Source organism: Canis lupus, chromosome 15 (assembly GCF_011100685.1).
Source record: "Canis lupus familiaris isolate Mischka breed German Shepherd chromosome 15, alternate assembly UU_Cfam_GSD_1.0, whole genome shotgun sequence".
In the NCBI taxonomy this organism is placed as follows: domain Eukaryota; kingdom Metazoa; phylum Chordata; class Mammalia; order Carnivora; family Canidae; genus Canis; species Canis lupus.
In genome coordinates, this window is record NC_049236.1 from 12,744,923 (window position 1) to 12,761,751 (window position 16,829).

The window sequence follows — 16,829 nt, forward strand, 5'->3', positions numbered from 1 at the left end:
TGTGACAGCTTCTTGGAGGAACTGTGTGCGCACCGTCCCTGCAGCCTGTGACAGCGCGGCTGTTCTCCGGCCAACCAGGGAAGTGGCCGTTGCTTTGGGAAGGGAGGCTGGAGGGATGTGGCCACCCCTCCCCATGTCACCCTCAGCCGGGAGGAAGGCCCGTTGAGCCTCAGACAGGAAACAGGACTTTCAGAGGAAGCGTGTCCAGGGCCTGGTGATTTACTAGACCCTTCTGAGCAGCCCTCCTCTCCTCCCCTTCTCTGACCACCACTTGCCTGGGACCCCAGGCTGGGGAGCTCCTCTCACAGGCCCTGTGCTCCCTGACCCCCCAGCAGTGCCGCCCCAGGCCAGGTCCCCCCTAGACGATGAGCGCCTCTATGGCAGCACCAGCTCTGAGTCCCTGGGCCCACTGAGAGGTCACAGGAGGATGGGGAGTGCCCAGCATCCATTGTCTTCTCTGCAAGACGTTAGTCTTTAGGAGGAACCGAGCACAATCCAAGAGTGAACAGCTGTGCCCAAGTGGCAGAAGGCAGCAGAGGAAATAGGTGTGAGCCCCCCAAAGGGTCACAGGTGAGGTTGGGGAGCATGGCTTCATGCTGAGTCAGTAATCCCCCACACACACCTCACCAGGTCCCCTTCAGGCCGCAGAGCCCACGACCACCCGAACAAGACTCTGGAGAACTCTCCGTGCGCATCTGGCCCTTGCTGGGAAGAAAATAAATGGTCTCCACCGTCTCTCACAAGAAATTGGTCAAGGAGGTCTGAGGACCCTGGGATTGGCAGGTGGACAGAGGCTGGGGACTGGGCTCCCGCTCCTTGCACCATGCCCTCTCACCCCCCACCTTATGCCCTCTCCTGAATTCTGGGTCATGTGACACCCCGCGGCTGCCTGTGTGGCCCCCCCCAGAACTCCTATTAGTCGTCTTATAACCGCTCGTCTGTCCGCCCTGTTGGGGTGGGTTCCTGGAGGGCAGAGGTGTGTTGGACTCATTTCTTCCCTAGTGCGCAGCACGGGGCCTGGTACACAGCGGATCACTGCTAAAACAGTGATCATTCATTCATTCATTTGATAAAACAGTTTTATTAAATAAATGAATAAATACGTACCGTATTAGTTTCCTCCTTTCCCCTGAATGCTCTGTATAAAATATAAAAGTCAAAACCGTGCAAATCATCATTAGCAGAACTACATGTATCAGCTGGAGCTAAGTCCATCTATAATATAATATATACCCACATTAAAAGCAGCTTAAACAACAAAGGGGTTATTTTTCACATAAAGATCTGGAGATAAACAGAACAAGACTGGTAAGGTAGCTCACGATTTCCTATGAGGACCGAACCCCTTTATCTTGCTGCCCTCCCACCTTCCATCTCATTGTTTAAAGTGGCTGCTCCGAATCCAGCCACCGCCTCGACGTTCCAGTGCACATTTTCTAGAAATGGCACACAACACTTCCATTAATATCCTGTGGCCTGGAACTCAGTCATGAGTTCACATCTAGGCTGCGGGGGAGGATGGGAAATGCCATCAGGATTTTGGGTGGCCTGTGCCCTGGCAAGAACCTGCCTTTTTTTTTTTTTTTTTTTTTTTACTCATTAACAGAGAAGAGTGGATGCTGGGAGATACTAGGGGTCCCACACTTTATAGTCCAAACTGCCCACTGTTCTCTTTTTATTCTCTGCCCGCTAGCCCTGATTTAAAATACCCCAAGCTGAAAAGCTCTACATTTGGAAGGACTGGATTATTATTATTTTTTTTAATTTCACACAATGTCAGCTATAAATTCATTTCCTAATTTACACATGATATACAAAGCAATGAAGACAACATTATTACATGTGACCCCATAAGAGCCAGGACTTTGATATGCCGGCTAAGAAACAATCCCTGTTGAAAGTTGATGCTCAGGAATAAAACCTAAATGGCTCTGGCCAATTAAATTTCCTTATTCTGAAGTATCATTTTTAGACTTCACCAAATAAAATAAGGAAAAGGGGCCTGTCCTGACTTCACAGTTGAAGGAACGAAGGCCCTGAGAAGCCAACAAGTTTCCCGGGACTGCAGGGTCTTGGGCAGAGTTTACAGCAAGACAGAAATGGGGCCTCTCGTGGCTCAGAGGTTGAGCACCTGCCTTTTGCTCAGGGTATGATCCCAGGGTCTGGGATTGAGTCCCACATTGGGCTCCCTGCATGGAGCCTGCTTCTCCCTCTGCCTGTGTCTCTGCTTCTCTCTCTGTGTCTCTTATGAATAAATAAATAAAATCTTAAAAAAAAAAAAAAAGACAGAGTTGGACTCCCAAGGCCACCAGCTACAAGGTCAGTGGTCTTTCCTCTTCGTCACCCTGCCCCAGAGCTTCTTGAAAAGGGTGGTGGTTGGGCACCTTCCTCCCAAATCCCTCAAGAAGCTGTGCTTTCGGGAGACCCTGGGGAGGATGCCAGTAGGCACCAACCTTATAGGTGCTCGACGCACCATTTTAGGTGTACTGTAAACCCTCATATTCCCCTGGGACAGGAGACGGGCTGGGGGGCTGGGGTAGGGGGAGAGCTTGAGCTCAGCTCCATTCCTCAGGCAATGGACACTGACGCTTACAGCTGGTGTGGAGATCAGGAAATGTGAGTTCCCTTTGCGGGGGGGAGGGGGGAGGGGGGATGGGGGGGCAAGTTACGACCTTGGGTTGTCTTGTGTGAAAAGTGAGGCTCAGAGTCCCAGTCTCTTGTCCAAGGTGGGAAGGCAGGTGAGTGGCAGAGCAAGAATTGGGTGCAGGTCCCCAAGGGCTCTGGGGGACCTCTCTCCCGCAGGCCCCCCCTGGCCCGTGCTCCTTGCCCACCAGGCCAGATCAGGCTCGCCATCTGGATTTTACTCTGCAGCTAGAAGCCGGGTAGCTTGTGAGGACCCGTCAGAATCACATCTGGTCAACTTGAAGGGGGAATCTCAGCGAGGGAAGGACTGGCCCCCTGTCAGGCTTGGAATGCCTGCTCGGCTAGACTCCACTGTCCACTGTCCTGTCTGTTCCCTGCATCCATCACCTGAGGACATTTCCTCATTTCTGTAGGGTTCCTGGCTCCCCTGCTTCATGGCCTGCAGTAGGTAGGGCATCCTCTAGCTCACTGACCTCAGCTACCCTACCAGGGTTTCGGGAAAATCAGCTGGCATGTCCTGGAATGGCTTTCTAGCCAGGCACTGGCTCCCGTTGGGCGCAGACCAATCATCTGGTCCCTAGGCATTTGGACCCCAGGCTTGGGTTCCCAGGTAGGATGCTCATCAGGTAGGTAGGAAGGGTAAGTGGGGGAGCAGAATTTAGAGATAGGACCAGAGAAAACAAGTCCTATCCCAAACCATCGAAAGGCTAGGGCAAAGGAGACACTTGCAATGTGGAGGCATCCAGGGGTCATCCCGGGGGACCATGTGGTCACATCTGTTTGACAGTGACAGCTGGTCCAGGAGTGTCACGTGATCAATCAGTCATCAGTTAGTTTGGTCACAATCTACTGTGTATCCAGTCCTGTGCTGGGCCTGCAGCGGGAGAAAATAAAGTGGAGAATGGCCCTCCCTTTAAGGGGGTTGAGCTGGAGAGCTTGGAGGTAGGAAGAGAGAAGCGGATCTGGGGTCTGAAAGGAGACCAACAGAGGTTCGCACGACCCCGGCTTATTAACTTGTGACCCTCACCCCCGGTGGGCTCAATCCGCGGAGACCTGGCTTTGGCTGGTGTGGACGCCGAAGGAGAGACTATAAAACCGTCTGCCCGTGGTTGGCGCGGTCGGTGATCGCTGGCAAAGGCAGGATGAGCGCACCCAACTGTCTGCAGTCACGTCTGAATTCAGAGAAAGGCGGGAGGTGTGGATTCTCTGAAAGGCCCTGGTTGGAGGGAGGTGACTGGGCCCGGCAGCTCTTAGGCCTTGGGAAGCTTGCACTTCTCAGGACATGGCCACTGGGGGGAGGAATAGGACAAATTTTAGCATCTTCCCTGCGAGGTCCTCTGAGAAACCCCGTGACTGCCCTTACCTCGCACACACCCCCCCCCCTTTCACCTCGCATTTGGAACCAAAGCTCCGCATACAGTATCTGCTAGATGGGGGCTCACTGGGCTTTTCATTTTGCGGTAAAACGTCAAAGGTTCCCAGCCACATTCCAGGCGTGTGGGAGCCAGGGTGTCAGAAAAATCTCGATTCCATTTTCTCTACTCCCAATCTTGCTCTGAACTTTTCCCACTGATCTGTGCAGCTCTCCCAATATATCTCTGAAAATACGCAAATATCTACAGCTTTCTGTATTTCTCTGAACGTTTGGAAACTTTCTCTGGAATGCTATGCTGAAGCTCCTTGAAATGCGGAGCTTTCTGTAAATCTCTGAAATCCTAAATCTCTGTGCAGATGTCTTTTCCTGGGTTTCTCTGCTCTATGGAACCACACATTCTCTCTGAGCCTCAGTGACCCTCAGCCCACCTGTCTACCACAGCTCATTATCATCTCGCAAATGGATGTTGGGCAAGGCAAGTCCTGTTTCATCAATGTCTTACACTTTTCTGTGTACAGATCTTTCACCTTGTTGGTAAAATTTACTCCTAAGTATTTTATTCTTTTTAATACTGTTATAAATGGAATCTTTTTCATAGTCTATTTTTCAGATTGTTTAAAAACGAATATATAGAGATGTGGCTAATTTTTATATGTTGATTTTTGTATCCTGAAACTTTATTGAATTTGCTTATTAGTTTTAACAGTTTTTTTGGTAGAATCTTTAGGGTGTTCTTTATATGAGGTCGTATCATTTGCAGAGACATTTTACTTCCAAATCTCTTTCATTTGGATATCTTTTCTTTCTTTCTTTTACTTTTTCTTTTCTTTTACTTTTTCTTTTCTTTTACTTTTTCTTTTCTTTTCTTTTCTTTTCTTTTCTTTTCTTTTCTTTTCTTTTCTTTTTTTTCCTTTCTTTTTGTTTCCTAGTTGCTCTGGCTAGGACTTCCAGGGCTGTATGAATAGGCCTGGTTGGAGGGGACACCTGTGTTTTGCTCCTGATCTTTGGGTAGAAAAAGCTTTCAGCTTTTCACTATTGAGTCTGTGGGCTAAGCTCAAGGTCTTTACTCTGTTGAGATGTATTTCATCTACATTTAGTTTAAGGTACATTCCATTTATATCTAATTTCTAAAGAATTTTTATCATGAAAGAATGTTGAGGTATATTCCATATGTACTTAATTTGTTGAAGGGCACTTGGGTGGCTCAGTCGGTTAAGGATCTGCCTTTGGCTCAGGTCATGATCTCAGGGTCCTGGAATCAAGCCCCGAATTGGGCTCTCTGCTCAGCGGAGAGTCTGCTTCTTCCTCTTCCTCTCCCTCTGTGCTCACTTTCTCTCTCAAATAAATAAATAAATAAAAATCTTTGGATATACTTAATTTGTTGAACTTTTATTATGAAAAGATGTTGAATTTGTCAAGTACCTTTTCTGCATTTATTGAGATAATCGTATGATTTTAATTCTTTATTTTATAAAAAGTGCATCAATTTATTGATTTGTATATGTTGGACCATCCTTGCATCCCGGGGGTAAATCTACTTAATCATGGTGTACGGTCCTTGTAATGTGCTGTGCAATTTGGTTTGCTAGTATTTTGTTATAGATTTTTGCATTTGTACTCATCAGAAATATTGGTCTACAATTTGTTCTTGTGGTGCCTCGTCTGACTTTAGTATCAGGGTAATAAAGGCTTCACAAAATGCATTTGGAAATATTCAATTTCTTGGGAAGAGTTTGCAAAGAATCAGTATTAAGTTTTTACATATAGGGATTGAGTTTCTTATTAAAAAAAAAAAGTTTTTACATATATTTGGTAGAACTCACCAGTGAAGCCATCTGGTCCTGGGCTTTGCTTCATTGGAAGATTTTTGATTATTGATGCAATGTCCTTACCTATTATTGATTTGTTCATATGTTCTACTTCCCTGATTCAGTCTCCATAAGTTGTATGTCTCTAGGAATTTACTCATTTCTTCTTTGTTTATCTAATTGTTGGGGTATAATTGTCCACAGTAGCCTTTTATAATCACATGTATTTCTATCAGGGTCCCAAGTTGCCTCTTTCGTTACTGATTTAATCCATTTGAGTCTTCCCCCTGTTCTCTCAGACTAGCTAAAGGTTTGCCAATTGTGTTTATCTTTTTAAAAAACTGACTCATAGTTTTATTGACTTTGTCTATTGGCTTCCCAGTCTCTGTTCTGGTTTTTGTTATTTCCTTTCTCCCAACAACTATGTGCTTAGTCTGTTCTTTTCCTAGTTACTTGAGGTGCGACTTTAGATTGTTTATTTGAGATCTTTCTGTCTTCTTAATGCGGGCAGTTATCTGTTGCTCTGGATTTCTTGCTTTGAACATGCAGTACCAAGACTTGGACACCAGGTGAGGCCATAGATCAGATTTCCGCCTCTTCACCTTTAGTGATCAAGAGAGAAGCATTTTGGGGCACTTCAGACACTAACATGCCCCTAACGTGCGGGGGATCCCGTCTGCCTGCAGTGTTCAGAGTTGGGTGGGCACGGCTTGGGCAGCTGGAAATCTGAGCTGTTGTGGGACAGTAGGTCTCCGTGTTTAGCCTCGAGGCTCATGTGGTCCAATAGAACGTTCTGCTGTGATGGAAATATTTCAAACCTGTGTGCTCTAGAATGGTAGCTATTGACCACATGTAGCCACTGAGCACTTGAAACGTTGAGACTGAGCAACACAAATTTTAATTAAATTCATTTGAATGTAAGTAGCTACATAATTTTTAAATGACTTGAGATCATTTCCTCATGATCCAGCATTCATGAGCTCAGGGTCTCGGGTCCAGAGGAGCGTTACCAAGGACTCCCCTCTGTTCTTACCCTTAGCTCCATGGCGGCCTCTTCACAGGTGTTAAGGTCTTTAAACAAACAGTGGTACTGATCAAAAACAAGGATGTTGTGAATTTCCAAGGTCAGTTTGCCTTCTCCCAGGGTGCCCTTTGGAAAACAATGCAATTCATATGCTAGTGAGTGCTTTTTCCAGAGAATGCTCTCCTATCCTCCTACAAGTAAATCAGTTGGGAGTGTGATCCTGAGATCAGCCCACTTGCACATTCGCTGTGGTGGGGAAGCTGGCAGCTGAGCTCAGCCTGTTGGCCTACTGTGACCACCTGGAAGCTCCCACAGGGAACTGCCCTGCGGAGGAAGTCAGAGAGCACGGATATGGTCTGAAGGCCACAGAAGAATGCTTCACCTAGCTCCCTCTGCACTGGTCCTCTCGGCCTTTGATGTCAAGTCCTTCCCAACTTTGGAACTTTGCTCTCTGACAGCAGCATTATTCCCTTTGGACCCTCCCATCATCACTGCCTTCTCCTTATCTCTCAGGCCCCAGCTTAAGTGTCAGCTTCTTGGACTTCAACTTCTTATGACCATCCCATTCAGCATTTCCCCTAATCATACCTGAACTATCTTCACAACACATATCACCACCTGATATTTTTAATTCCTGTTCTTATTTTCTCTCATGGCCCACTAATATGTGAGCCATGCAACAGCAGAGTCTCTGTTTTATTCCCTTTTAAAAATTCTCTTTATTAGCCCCAGGGCATAAAACATTGCCAGAACATAGCACACACTGTGTAAATATTTAACAAAGGAGTGGAGGACACTCCCATTGTCCAGAGGTGGGATGTGGACCACTGTGCTGAACAACAGCCTTGACTTATCAGATGTACCAGTTGCTTTTCTCAGTGTCTGTGTTTGGTGGATTAAATATGGCCACAGATTTCTTTGATGCTCCTTCCAAAAATTGAAGGAATGTCCTCTCCTCTTAAAACTGTGTGTTCTGTGATTGCTTTGCTCAGTAGAATATGGCAAAAACAAAAAACAAAAAAACTAGCTGCAAACTTTTCTGGGCCTGTTTAATGAATGAGCAGCTTTCTTTTCTCAGCTTTTTGTCCTTTTGGGTGGGGGAGGGGAGTGACATTCTTTCTGGAAGCCCTGAACTGCCATATTTGAAGTCTGCCTGGAGACCACCACGGCAGAAAGACCATTATTGACAATCTAGTTGATAGTCCTGGCCTACCCCAGCCTCTCAATTTACTCCACTGAAGTATGAGATGGTGAATGAAGCCACCTTGGGCCCTTTGGGCCATCCCACTAACTGAATACACCAAGTGACCTCAGTCTTTGTCATGTGGAGCAGAAGAATTGCCCGATGAGCACTGGCAAGTATTCCTGACCCACCAAGTTGTGAGATATAATAGAATGGTTGTTGTTTTAAATCAGTAACACAGGGACAATTTGTTCTGAAGCTGTAAATAACCATAACCCACTCCTCCCAGCCTCTTAAGTTTTGCTCCTTTCACCCATGCCACATTCATTCCTGACACTGCCAAGAATGTTGATCCTTCTCACCATAAAGAACCTGAATTATTAGACTTCAGGCTTGCTGTGCTAAGGAAAATTTGTGGATGGCTCAAGCTCACAACAACTCCTTTATCTGAGGTCCTACTAAACTTATAATTCATATCGTCACATAAATGATTGTGGTTTGCTCTTAAGTATAAGGGATATATTCATTATGATTTGCCAGTGAGAATATGAGATTCCCAAGGGGAGATGTTAGACATTCATCTCTCTCTTTTCCAGGGCCCATCATGGCAGCCCTGTGGCATGGAGCTGGGGCTGAGAAGGACACAGTAATTGAAAGAACATTTCTTAATAGTAAGTTATTCTAACACTCATTTCTATCCTCAAAACCAAACAGAAGACCTTAGAATCTGAAGATCAGCAGTGAGAATGCTTTCTCATTTCCTTCAGTGTCATTTACCTCCATTCATTTTCTTTTTTTTTTTATAAAGGTTTATTTATTTTAGAGAGAGAGCATGTACACATGTACACGAGTAGGGGGAGGGCAGAGGGAGAGAATCTTCAAGCAGACTCCCCACTGAGCAAGGAGCCTCACGTGGGGCTCAATCCCATGACCCATGAGATCTAGACCTGAGCCAAAATCAAGAGTTGGATGCTTAACCGACTGAGCCACCCAGGTGCCCCATTATTTTTCTTCATAGATGTGACATGCCATGAAAAAGGAATAGGTATCCCTACCTAAAGTAAGTACTATTATCTGGAAGAGAATAGCCACAAAATATCCAGAGACAGAGGAAAATGAAGGCTCTGTCCACCTAGAAAAAGAAGTAGTAATTGTGGCATCCGGCAGCAAGAATCATTGTAACAATGGGGGGAGGGGAGCAAAACAGAGACAATTTAGAAATCCTGCCTTTTGAGAGAACTCCCTTTGATGTGTAACCAAATGACTTAGTCAAACCACAGGTGTCAGACCCACTGAGATGAGATGATCTCTTCCTCTTTCCTTCCTGTGCTTTTACTGTGGCTTTTACCTTCATCAGATTACTATTCTGAAGGGCAACCGCAGTGGACGTGGACGAGAGCATAAAAGATGCAGAACCCAGCTCTGCCCATCCCCACGCTCACTTGGCCCCGTCTGCCCTTGGCCTAGGCCACCTGCCAGACCCAGAGCCCAGTCGCTGCCTCCCATGTTGCCTCATTTCCCCCATGGGAACACTTGTGTGCCTTCTCCTTGGCGGGGCAGACAGGCCAGCTCCTCTAGCCAAACCTCTACATTCCCCATTCCTGCTGTTTCGGTCTGACGTGCCTGGATCCATGGAGCTTGGGGTTCCACACGCTACTTGTGTATGCAGATGAAATACCACATCACGGAGGTGGCATCTGGATTCCCCAGTAGCTCCCCAGAGGGCCTGGGTAAAATGACTCCTATGCAAAGCTGTGTTAAATGTTTGTGAGAAGATCCTGGATCAATCAGATACAGGCATTAGGAAGAAGCAAGCAGACAAAGGCCTCTCCTTTCCTAATTTCCTTTTCACTTTCGCTGCCTATAATTGCAGCCCCCCCTCCATCTACCGTTAGTAATAAATTTTGGCACAGCCTTTTTTTCTAGGTATCCTAGACAGAGAAAACAGATACTGCTAAGGTATGGAGTACATATCAGCCTGCTGGCCTGAGGAACATATATATATATTTGGTTGCACATACTCCACAGTTGAGCTGGGTTCTGGTTTGCAAAGGACCTTGAGCATGCTGATAAATAAAATAATAGATTTTTACCTGCTAGAAAAATGGAATGCTTAAATGCAAAATATAGATGATATAATCTGTGGTGAAATTTCTGTTTTATAACAGGAGAATATCAAAGATGGTATTAAAAAGAGAGAAGTTACGGGTTTGATATCTCTTGCAATGATCTAACTTACCCATTGAAAAGAGAGTGGAGTTGGAGAGACTGCACAGATGAAAGCAGTACCACGGGGGGTGGGGGGGGCAGGAGGTAGATATTTGCAAAACTTCATCTGATGAAGGACTCACATGCTGAATACATATATTTTAAATTTTAGTTATGCAAATTATTTTTAAGGCAGGCACATAGTCAAAAGAAAAATATGCAAGGGACCTGAACAGTATCAGCATAAAAAATACCCAAATAGCAGTAAAGATAAGAAATGGTGCAGAGCCTAAGAATCAGAAAAATGCATATAAAAAAACCCCACAATGAAATATCAGCATTCCCAGCACGGGTCCAGTGACGAGGCCGGCAATACCAGGTTTGATGAAGACGTGGTGTGATGTGGCATATAGGGTGTTCCTCGTGTTCATGACCAGTAACAGTGAAATAGGTAGAGTGATATTTGAAAGCCCTTGAGTATCTTCTTCCAGAGTTAAAAATAAACACAGCCTGTGACCCATCAATTCTACTTCTGTGCATATGATCAGTGGAAATAGATGTACATATGCACAAGAGATACGTACAGTAAACCTCACGGTACAGTTACGGGTAATAACCACACTGAGATCAATACCAACACCCTTAACGATAAGCCTACATATGCCCCCGAATAATATCAACATCCATCCAATAGTTTCACATCCATAATGTTAATAATTGATTTTTTTAGCCTAATTTATTAAGAGCTCTTCTCATGTACAAGTTTAGCTGCCCATTCTTTCAGGTTTTTGCATAGAAAATTATAGTTTTCTGAACAATACTTACTTTGTTTTTTTTCTTTTATTACAAAATCACTTGCATTCTGCTAGTAATAGCTTTTCAAAATTACCATTTATTAATAATAGCAATAAAAATATAAAGTCCTCATTCCTGAGGCATAAATGTGGCAAAAATGCAAAACTTTTCCTAATGAAATTAGATTTCAAGTCTTCCCCCCACTGTAGATTCTACAGATGAATCTACAGATTCAGCACAATTCCAATCAAAATCTCAGCCAAGTCTTTTGTGGCTTTTGACAAACTGACTAAGGTTTATATAGCAAGACAAAAGACAGAATTGTCAATGCAATACCGAAGAGCAAAGTCAGGATGGACACTACCTGACTACAAGACTCACTATATATTTTTAAAAGATTTTATTTATTTATTCATGAGAAACACACAGAGAGAGGCAGAGACACAGGCAGAGGGAGAGGCAGGCTCTTCACCGGGAGCCCAATGTAGGACTCAATCTCAGGACCCTGGGATGACGTCCTGAGCCAAAGGCAGATGCTCAACCGCTGAGCCACCCACACGTCCCTCAAGACTCACTATAAAGCTATAGTAATTAAGACCACACAGTATTTTTTTAAGACCACAGAGTTGAGTGAAAGAACAGATTCATAGAGATTAATATATCAACTGAAAAGAATAGAGAGCTCAGAAAATATTCTTATACAAATAATCAACTTATCATTAACAAGGAAGTAAAAGCAGCTCAATGGGGTAAAGGATAATTTTTTTTAAAGATTTTATTTATTTATTCGTGAAAGACACAGAAAGAGAGGCAGAGACATAGACAGAGGGAGAAGCAGGCTTCCTGTGGGGACCCCGATGCGGGACTTGATACCTGGACCCCAGATCACAACCTGAACCGAAGGCAGATGCTCAACCACTGAGCCACCCAGGCGTCCTGGATAATCTTTTTTTAAACGAACCGTGTTTGAACAATTGAATATCCTTATACAGAAAAAAAATTGCACACACAGACACTCAAAAACCAAAACAGACAAACAAAAATCTACACACAGACCTTATACCATTCACAAAATTAACTCAAAACGGATCATAAGCCTAAATGTAAGACACAATACTATAACATTTCTAGAAGAGAAAAATAGGAGAAAAATCTGTGCGACCTTGAGTTTAGCTATGAGTTTTTAGATACAATGCCAAAGAGCATGACCCATGAAGGAAAATTTGATACATTGGGATTTATTGAAATTTAAAACTTCTGGGACACCTGGGTGGCTCAGCGGTTGAGCATCTGCCTTTGGCCCAGGGCAGATCCTGGAGTGCCTGGATCGAGTCCCACATCGGGCTCCCTGCATCGAGCCTGCTTTTCCTTCTGCCTGTGTCTCTGCCTCTCTCTCACTGTCTCTCATGAATAAATAAATAAAATCTTTAAAAAAAAAAAAAAAGAAAGAAATTTAAAACTTCTGAAAACTTCTGTGAATGACAAGTCACAGAATGGGAGAAAATATTTGAAAAACACATATCTGATAAAATACTTGTATCTACATGTTAAAAATAATTTTTAAATTAAATAAAAATTAAAAATAAAAAACAACCACCCAATCAAAAAAATAGGCAAAAACCTGGACAACTTATCATAGAAGACTAACAGGCAGCAAATGTGCGTATGAAAAGATGCTTATTTGTTACTAAGGAATCACAAATTAAAACAATAATGAGATACCATCACACACGTATGAGAATGGCTGACGCCTCCCAAATTGACACTATTACTAGGTGGCGAGGATGAGGGAGCCACGGGAACTCTCACTCATTACTCCCGGGAATGCCAAATGGTACAACCACTTTGGAAGACAGTTAGGTGGTTTCTTAGAAACCTAGACATAGGGATCCCTGGGTGGCGCAGCGGTTTAGCGCCTGCCTTTGGCCCAGGGCGCGATCCTGGAGACCCGGGATCGAATCCCACGTTGGGCTCCCGGTGCATGGAGCCTGCTTCTCCCTCTGCCTATGTCTCTGCCTCTCTCTCTCTGTGTGACTATCATAAATAAAAAAAAGAAACCTAGACATAGTCTTAACCATATAATCCAGCAACTGCACTCCTAGATATTTACCTAACGCATTTGAAAATTTATGTCTACATAAAAACCTGCACACGTATGTTTGTAGCAGCTTTATTCATAATTGCCAAGAACTTGAGTCACCAAGACATGTTTCAATAGGTGAAAGGATAAACAAATGATGGTCCGCCCATAAAATGGAATATTGTTCAGTGACAAAAGGAAATGAGTTAAGAGGCCGTAAAAAGACATGAAAAGACCTTAAATGTATATTGCTAAGTGAAAGAAACCACTCTGAAAAGGCTGCCTACTGTCTGATGTTACTTATATGACATTCTAGAAAGGGCAAAACTATACTGACAGTAAAATCTTCACTGGTTACTGAAAGTTCAGGAGGAAGAGAAAGGGGATGTGTAATTGAAGCACAGGGGACTTTTAGGGGAGTATTATTATTCTGTATGGTACTTCAGTGGCAGGTACATGGCTCTATGCATTTGACAAAACCCATAGAACTTTATAACACAAATAGTAAACTTTAATGTATGCAGATTTGGAATAATTTAGGAGATCAGATAATCCAAGGAAGGACTGTAAAGTATGACTGGGGAACCTAAGTGTCTCACAAGTGTAAGAAACAAGGGGATGGGTGGGAAAGGTGCTGACCTGAGTAACTTTGCAAATGGATGGAGTTAATAAGCTCAAGTGCAAAAGGAACCACACATAAGCCCCGTGCAGTCATTGATAAAATTGTTTCCTGGTGGGGTAAAGGTTAAAAATTCTGACTAGTGCTGTACATGTGTACTGGAATTGAACAATTAAGTAGATGAGTGGACGGTGGTGGGAGCCAAGTGTCTCGTTGTCTGAGCAGGATTTACAGAAAAGCCAGGGGAGGAGGCTAGAAAGATTCCTGTGGTAACGGATTAGATTTGGAACTAGCGGTGTGAATTCATGTTGAGCTTCATGTAGATATGGATGGTTATATACAGAAACAGAGATAGGAGACTACCAGGGGGTAACACACACACATATATTTCTTCACCCTATCAATTGAAAGGGCCTAAAGGAAACAACATCCCAGTTGCAGTGAGCACAGCTAGTGCCCAGGTCTTGGTTTCTAGTACCATTCACCAATAAAGAGACTTGGGCTCTTTGGAGAAACAATTGATCCCAGGACTGGGGCTGGGAATAGACAATAGCATCTTGTAGGGCCCGGAAAGCAAGTGTAAAAAAAAAAAAATCAAACATATATGTGTGTGTGTTATAGTATATAACACACCCACATATGTGTATATACATATATACATATATATATATATATACGCACATATACACATATATAGATATTAATGACTATGCCACAGGAGCCAACTGAAAGAACTCCCGGTGGCCAAAGCTGGATCAATCTGAGGAACAAAATAACAAAAGAAATAAAGTAGTATTGCATTATAACCCAAAGGATAAAATAAATACCCATGAGATCAAACAGATCAAGGTCAACATCAATAATAATAAATCTCATTGATAATACGTACCCTTGATATGATGTGATGAAAATTACCCTTTTTCTCATAGTCTTCCTCCCAAAACCCACGACCCCAATGGAATCATGAGGGAGACATTAGAAAAATCATGACTGGGACACCTGAGTGGCTCAGCAGTTGAGCGTCTGCCTTCGGCTCAGGGCATGATCCCGGGGTTCTGGAATCACGTCCCACATCGGGCTCCCTGCATGGAGCCTGCTTCTCCCTCTGCCTGTGTCTCGGCCTCTCGGTGTGTCTCTAATGAATGAATAAATAAATTTAAAAAAAAAAGAAAAGAAAAGAAAAATCAGGACTGAGGGACATTCCACAAAATATCTCACCAGTACTTCTCAAAACTGTCCATATAATCACAAACAGGGAAAACCTGAGAAATTACAACAGCCAACAGGACCCTCAAGAAATATGACACTAGATGTAATGTGCTACACTAGATGGGAATCTGAAGCAGAACAAGGATGTTAGGTAAAAACTAAGAAATCTGAGAAAAGGTAAGAAGTTAATAATAGTGCATCAGTGTTGGTTCATTGATTATAATACATGTAACATACAACTACAAGTTGTTAATTATAGGGAAACTGAGTGTGGGGCACATGGGAACTCTATACTATCTGCGATTTTTCTCTAATTCTAAAACTGTTGAAGCAAGTTTGATTTGTTTTGATTTTGTTTTTGTTTTTAGAAACAGATCACAGTCCTAAACATAAAATGCAAAACAATAAAATTCCTGAAGAAAATTTAGGAAAAAAAGCCTTTGTCACCTTGGGTTAAGTGAAAGTTCCCTGGTATAATCCATAAGAAAACAAACCGATAAATTGGACTTCATCAAAACTTAAAACTTTTCTTCCAAAGACACTTTAAAAACTGAAAAGACAAACTACAGACTGGGAGAAAATATTTACAAAGCATATAGCTCATAAAGGATGGAATATGTAAAGAACTAAATAATAAGAAAACCAAATAATAATTTAAAAATGGACAAAATAATTGAATAACAGACACTTCACTAAATAAGCACTGAAGGTTGGCTCCACATCAGTAGTCACTTCAGAAATGTCAATTAAACCCACAATGAGATACCACCACAAACACATTAAAATGGTCAAAATTAAAAAGATTGACCATACCAAGTTTTGGCAAGAAAGTGGAGGATTCTCATACCACTGATGGAAAAATGTAAACTTTGCGAAAGAAGTTGGAAAATTGCCAAAACTTTACCTAAATGGAATCACACAATACGTATTCTTCTTTTGTTTGGCTTATTTCACTCACCATAATTATTCTGAGATTCATCTATATTGTGGCATCAATAGTTTATTCCCTTCATTCCCGAGTAGTATTCTGCTGTATGTGTGGGCCTCAGTTTATCTATCCACCTGTTGATAGACATTGGGGTATTTCCACTTATTTGTCATCTTATTTTTTTCTTTTATATTTTGTGAAGTTTTCTTGACTCTTTCATCCCAATTTCCTATTAAGTTTTTTATGACGTCAATTTTAATTTACAGTAATTTGTTCTGATTCTTTAACCTTAATTGGTATGTTGCCTTTCCAGTGTTATTGGCAGTAGAGGGCAAGACAGTCTTTGTCCATTTGTTTTGTTTGCTTTTGTTCTGTTCTCTACATGTATCCACTTCTTTCCGTTTTCTGTTTTTTTAATCTTCATCTTTCTTCACATTGTAAACTTTTCTCAGTATCTTGGAATTGCTTCTCCAATTTACACTTCAGACTGAAGAAAATGGAAGATAGGGTGAGAGTTTTGTTAGTTGAGTGAGACTCGTGGATGGTCAGCCTTTTACCAGATGCCAGGGAACCAGCCACTCTTCCAGAGCACCCCTCTCCCAGAAAAGCCCCGGGACACGGAGAGCTTTACCTAGGGGGACAATCACTACACTTTCTATTCTAGACTTCCACATATGGTGTTTTTAATATATTTTCAAAGAGATCTCTGTTTTTTATTTTTGTTTGTGATCTCTTGTTGGTTGGCTTTTGCCAGGAGTGAGTGCTGGCTAACAGCCATTCTGTGCACGGAGGTAGGGGTGCAAGCTGACGATTGCATGTGCAACATTTCAACTAATCTCCCTGTTTTCTTCCCCACTTTTCACTCCCATTCTTTATCATGCATAGAGTCCCAAGCCTTTCTAGTATCTTACCAGGGAGGTCTACTGCCTTTAGCTGCAGCGTCCTTGGAATTAAGAA